The sequence below is a fragment of the Callithrix jacchus genome, chromosome 19 (assembly GCF_049354715.1).
Source record: "Callithrix jacchus isolate 240 chromosome 19, calJac240_pri, whole genome shotgun sequence".
Classification (NCBI taxonomy): Eukaryota; Metazoa; Chordata; class Mammalia; order Primates; family Cebidae; genus Callithrix; species Callithrix jacchus.
Genome location: NC_133520.1, coordinates 28,555,309 through 28,561,308, shown reverse-complemented (window position 1 = coordinate 28,561,308; position 6,000 = coordinate 28,555,309). Strand labels below are relative to the sequence as shown.

Here is a 6,000-nt window from a genome sequence, read left to right as displayed (position 1 = left end):
TCTATACTAAAAATACAAAATTAACTGGGTGTGGTGGCACCTGCCTTTAATCCCAGCTATTTCAGAGACTGAGGCAGGAGCATCACTTGAACCTGGGAGGCAGAGGTTGCAGTGAGCCGAGATTGCACCATTGCACTCTAGCCTGGGCAACAAGAGCGAAACTCCATCTCAAAAAAAAATATATATATATATATTGAGGTCAAGTATCTTGTCTGGGTCTCAGCTAGTAAGTGCTAGAGGCAAGATTTGAACTCAGGAAGCCTGGCTCCTGAGTCCATGCTTTCTAATACTACATATATGCAGAGGACAGGTGTCTATAGCAGTGTGGAGAGCTTGATTATGTACTAGCTCAGCACATTTCTTTATTTCTTTTCGATAGCTTTATTGAGGTACAATTTACATGCTATAAAATCCACCCACTTGAAGTGTAGAACTCTAAATCTACAGAGTTGTACAATCATGACCACAACCAAGTTTTAGAACATCTCCACTACCCCAAAAAGCTTTCTTGTTCAGTGTGTGTTTTAAACTGAGTCTCAATTTTCTCAACTATAAAATGGGAATATCAGTGCCTGCCTCATAGGATTATTATGAGCATTAAATAAACATGTAAATGGCATACGGTAATGCTCAACGAATGTTACTTATTATTGTTATAGTCTCTTAGAGTCACTTAAATACAGACTTTTAGACCTAGAAGTGGGAATGGTCTTAAAGACAATCTAATCAAACTCTCTCCTTTAACAGAGAAAGAAATAACAGAGCTTATAAGATAATAAGCAGCTTGCCAATTAATGATAGTAAGTTTAGTGGCAGAGCTGGAAATGAAACCCAGGTTTCTTGGTTGGTACTTCAGTTCTTTCTTTTTATTTATTTATTTTTTTGTTTGTTTGTTTTGAGATGGAGTCTCACTCTGTTGCCAGGCTGGAGTATAGTGGTGCAATCTTGGCTCACTGCAATTACTGCCTCTCCAGTTCAAGCGATTCTCCTGCTTCAGCCTCCGAGTAGCTGGGACTACAGGTATGCACCACCATGCCAGGCCACACTTGGCTAATTTTTTTGTATTTTAATAGAGATAGGGTTTCACCATGTTGGCCAGGATGGTCTCAATCTCCTGACCTCGTGGTGAATCCACCTCAGCCTCCCAAAGTGCTAGGATTACAGATGTGAGCCACTGCGCCTGGCCCCAGTCCTTTCTTATCTCCTGAGAGAATTTTCACTCAAAGCACAGGAATATCATTGTCCAGTACCTCCCACCCCCATCTTTCCAGTCTTTGTGGGTGTCTCCAGAACAGTGCTGACTGGCAGGCGTGGATTCTGGGAGTCTGCTTGCGCCGGAATACACAGCACTCTGGGTTTGGAGCAGGGAATGTGGCTGGGGCAGACTGGGTTCAGAACAGGAGACAAGATTCAATGTGGAGGCTGAGAAAGGAATGTCCATTGACAGAACAGGGAATGCATTGACTCAAAAAATCCAGGACACAGCTAGTCCAACAGTCAGCTAGTCTCTGAAGAGCCAGCTTCAAGGCATGTGACCTGTGCAGTCACACGGGGCCTCAGGCTTAGAAAGGCCCCCTGCTTGGTTTAATGCTCTGTTGTTGCCATCTTGAAATTCATAATGATCTTTAACAAGAAAGTCATATTTTTATTTTGCACTGGATCTTGTAAATTATGTAGCTGGCTTTGCACATGTGAGAGAGCAGTGCTGCCGCCAGACTCCTAAGGCCCTAGTAAAGGATAGTGTCTCCCCACCCAAAACTTACTCACATGCAAACTCTCTGTGTAATAGAGTCTTAACACTGAGCATTAGGAGAATAAAAGCCTGGGCAACATAGGGAGAACCTGTCTCTACAAAAAATGTATTAAAATATTAATTTTACATGGTGGCACACGTCTGTGGTCCCAACTACTTGGGAGGCTGAGATAGGAGGATGACTTGAGCCTGGGAGGTCGAGGCTGCAGGGAGCCGTGATTGTGCCATGGCACTCCAACCTTGGCAACAAAGCAAGACCCTGTCTAAAAACAAAGAGAGAATAAAAGTTGTGAAAAAATTTGCACGTTATGATCCAATTTAAGACAAAAGATGCCCCATCAAAGTATATCTTTCTATATGTACATATGCTTGTATGGAGGTATGTTTTTTTAAAGTCTGGAAAAACACTTCAAACTGGCAATCATCAAGGGAGTCATTATTTTTTTCTGTGTGTTTGAGTTTGTTTTTTACGAGGAGACTGTATTCATGTATTATATACATATTATTATAAATAAAATTGCAAAATACTCCTAATATGTTCTGCAAACATTTTCTTATATTAATAAATAGTCTTAAAATGCTAAGAAAAGGTGTCTTGAGAGGGGAAAATGGAAGTAGGTGTGAAGAGCAACCCTGGAGAGTGGTAGACAGAGGAAAAGACTATTTCAGGCCATACAGGGCCTCAGGGAAGCAGGCTTGGACTGGAGGAAGGGAATACAGGGTGGGGAAACGCAGAGGTAACTGGCAAGAGGGTGGGTGCTAGGTGTCAGCTCTGTTCAGATTTAGAGGCTGTGATGTCCGCTTTGGTGAGGGTGGAGGAGGATGATAGAAGCTGGAGGTGGGTGAATTGTCAAATACGACTGGTGGTAAGGGCTGTATAGGTGACTCCGGCTGTGGTGAGAAATGGATGAGGTGGAGGTAGGCAGTGATTCCCTGCAGAGGGAGAAAGAATGGGGCTCAGATATGGTATTTACCAGGGAATGGGAGATTTGAGGCAGTGTGGTCCAGTGGTCAGAGTACAAGCTTTGGAGTCAAGACTGCAATCAAATCCCAGATTTGCCAGGTGCAGTGGTTCATGCCTATAATCCCAGCACTCTGGGAGGCCAAGGCAGGCAGATCAGGGGGTCAAGAGTTCAAGACCAGCCTGACCAACATGGTGAAACCCTGTCTCTACTAAAAACACAAAAATTAGCTGGGCGTGGTGGCAGAGGCACCTGTAATTCCAGCTACTCAGGAGACTAAGGCAGGAGAATCACTTGAACCCAGGAGGCAGAGGTTGCAGTGAGTTGAGATCACACCACTGCACTACAGCATGGCGACAGAGCAAGACTCTGTCTCAAAAAAAAAAAAAAAAAGAAAAACAAAAAAAACAACCAGATTCACTGTATCCTAACAGTGTAACCTTGAATTCTCCCCTGGGAAACAGAATGATCTTAATAATACCTATGTGACAGGGTCGCCTGGAAGATTTGATGAGGTGATGGAGGTAAAGCATGGCATCCAGTGGCTGGCACAGACCCCAAAACCTTCCCCTTTCTCTTTAATTGATTTTGTGGTTCGAGGCTCTTAAATGGCAAGAAATCATTTGCATGAATAAAGAGCCATTCTTCCAAGCACTTCCCTCCTAGTTTTCTGGGAGAGCCACTGGGAGCCAGGATTCAGAGTTCCATCCTGCAAAAGCTGAGCTGAGCTGGCCAGGAAGGAGGAGGAGCTGTGGCCCAAGCTGGGGGAGCAAGGCCGAAGGGGAGAAGCCAGCCCTAATTCCCGCAGTGCTGGTGCCAGCGAGGCTGACTTTGGGAGAACCTTATCAGGGGATAAGTTTCCTCTAAGAGGGATCTCTAAGAGAAGGGTGCTCTGTGAATGCCGATCTCAGATTCTCTCACCCCCTGGCCTTTTCAGAGCACTCCCCCCAGTTCTGGGGAGAGTGTGAGTGACTGACGGGTCCTGCTGCAGCTGCAGCCTCCTCACTGTGGGTACAGATGTGCTCAGCAGCAGCTGTGACGTGGAGCCCACACCTGCTCCCTAGCTCAGCTGCTGTAACTCTACTCCTGGGAAAGCAGGCCAGGTGCCCAGGCCTTGCCAAAGCGGTCAGAAAGCAGGTGGAAAGTCGGGCATCTGCCTGTCACAGCAGCGGTGCAGTCTGCCTGGAAGGGTCACGGGGCCCTGGGAGTCTGAGCTACAGGCTCCGCTTCCTGCCCAGGCTTGCTCCCAGCTGTGCGCCTCCCATGGGCCCTCTGTGGTTTTCTGACCCCCTTCCTGGGCACCACCACATTGGGGTGGGAGAGACTGAGGAGCTAGGAAGGAGGCGGGGAGTTTTGAATGGGATGCCTCTGGCCATCTGTTATTCTGGACCTGTGAGTTATAAAGTCAGGCCGACTTATCCTGGGAGGTGAAGGCGCAGTGGAGCTGAGCAGCAATGAGGACCGGAGAAGTCAAAGAGAACTGGGGCTGGGAGAGGTCAAGGATGAGGGTGCATCTGAAAACCAGAGCAGGAGCGCCTCTTGCGTGGCTTCGGCCTGGGAGACCTTCGTTCCAGAGACCCTGGGCTGCTATAGGAGAATTCCACTGAGCATGTGTCCAGGGCGGGCCCAGGCAGGCGGCTGTGGGAGTGCTGCACAAACGCTGCTCCAGGCCGTGGCCAGCCAAAGCTCCACTCCAGGAGAGCCCGCGTACCGGGTGAATCCAGAAATCCCAGGTCCCTGGGAAAATTTCAACAAGGCAACTCCGACACGCTCCCTCTGACACCCAGACCGACACAATATATTGCTCATGCCAATACACATAAAAACCTCCCGATAGAAAACCAGATGGTGAGTTGGCATTGCTGATGTCTGGATTCTACACCCACACCCACGTAGTGCTTATAAAGAACACACCCTCCACTCCTCCAGCCCACTCCATGTTCAGGGAGAGGAATCTTGAGCCTGCGATGCTCACAATGATGCTATTGCCTCAATGGAAAGGTGTTTGCCAATTCCCCAACATCCCTGGCAGTGCCAGGAGAAACAGCACATGTGGCAAGAGGCTCCCGGCCAGATGTAGGACACTGCTGACCCCTGCTGGCGTTTTTCTCTCCACGCCAACCAGGGAGAGCCCCAGGGAGAATGCAGTATTGGAAAAACCTTGCAATCTGTCTGGGAGGGGTAGGAAGAAATACCCCAGCTCAGAATCTCCTCATCTGGAGCGACTTTGATGAGACTGAGATGAAATTAGAATAAAATCCAGACTGAGTTTCTGGGAGGAGTGAGACAGACTAATAGTATGTCCCCTTCAGCCTTTGTGGCCTGAAAAACCCTGCTGCCAATCCCCTTGAAACTAAATTAGGAAACCATTAACAACACTCCTTTAGCCAAGCTCAACCATTAGAAGAACAACAACAACAACAACAAAAATTAAATAAAAAGAGAGAGAGAGAACGAAAAAGAAAAGAAAAAAACCCACCATCCCCAAGTAGCCCAATATTTTCCAGTTACAATCAACCCCTTCCCGGTCACCCCCACCCCCACCCCACATCAACCTCTTGCAGAGCCTTTGTGAAGTTTTAGCATAATTTATTATTGTGGGTTTAATATTCCCTTTAGACTAAGATGTGATCATCACATGGGTTTAACACTTTTCTTTCCATGAGAGCACTGTGCTCTTTGAAAAATCTTTACTAAGGCTGGCTCTGGTGGCTCATGCCTGTAATCCCAGCACTTTAGAAAGAGGCCAAGGCAGGTGGATCATCTGAGGTCAGGTGTTTGAGACCAGTCTGGCCAACATGGTGAAACCCTGTCTCTGCTAAAAATACAAAAATTAGCCAGTTGTGGTGGTGGGCGCTCACAATCCTAGCTACTTGGGAGGCTGAGGCAGGAGAATCACTTTAACCCGGGAGGCAGAGGCTGCAGTGAGCCGAGAACATGCCACTGCACTCCAGCCTGGGAAACAAGAGTAAAATGCCACCTCAAAATAAAAATAATAACTTTGTACACACAGAGACAAAGTTCAAATCTTCCAGAATCTCTACTGGAATAGTCATAGGGACCAAAGGAGGACCAGGACTCTGATAATTCCAACAGAATTAGTATGGAAGCCCCTCAGAGAAGTGGTTACCCATTATTAAAACTCCTTTCTCTGGCCAGGCATGTTGTCTCGCCCCTGTAATCCCAGCACTTTGGGAAGCCAAGACAGGCAGATTGCCTGAGTCCAGGAGTTCGAGACCAGGCTTGGCAATGTGACGAAACCCTATCTCTATAAAAAATACAAAA

At 47.1% G+C, this 6,000-nt stretch overlaps 1 long non-coding RNA gene across 1 annotated transcript in view; it reads right to left on the bottom strand.

Moving 5' to 3' along the window:
• Positions 1-4,141: 4,141 nt before the first annotated feature.
• The window catches only part of LOC118149542 (uncharacterized), a 30,088-nt gene continuing 28,229 nt past the window's right edge, over positions 4,142-6,000 (bottom strand). Inside the window, exons 2-3 of the long non-coding RNA XR_004737094.2 lie at positions 5,589-5,670; positions 4,142-4,452 (exon numbers count right to left, since the gene is read on the bottom strand). This is a non-coding gene — a long non-coding RNA (uncharacterized LOC118149542). The remainder of the gene's footprint in view (positions 4,453-5,588; positions 5,671-6,000) is intronic.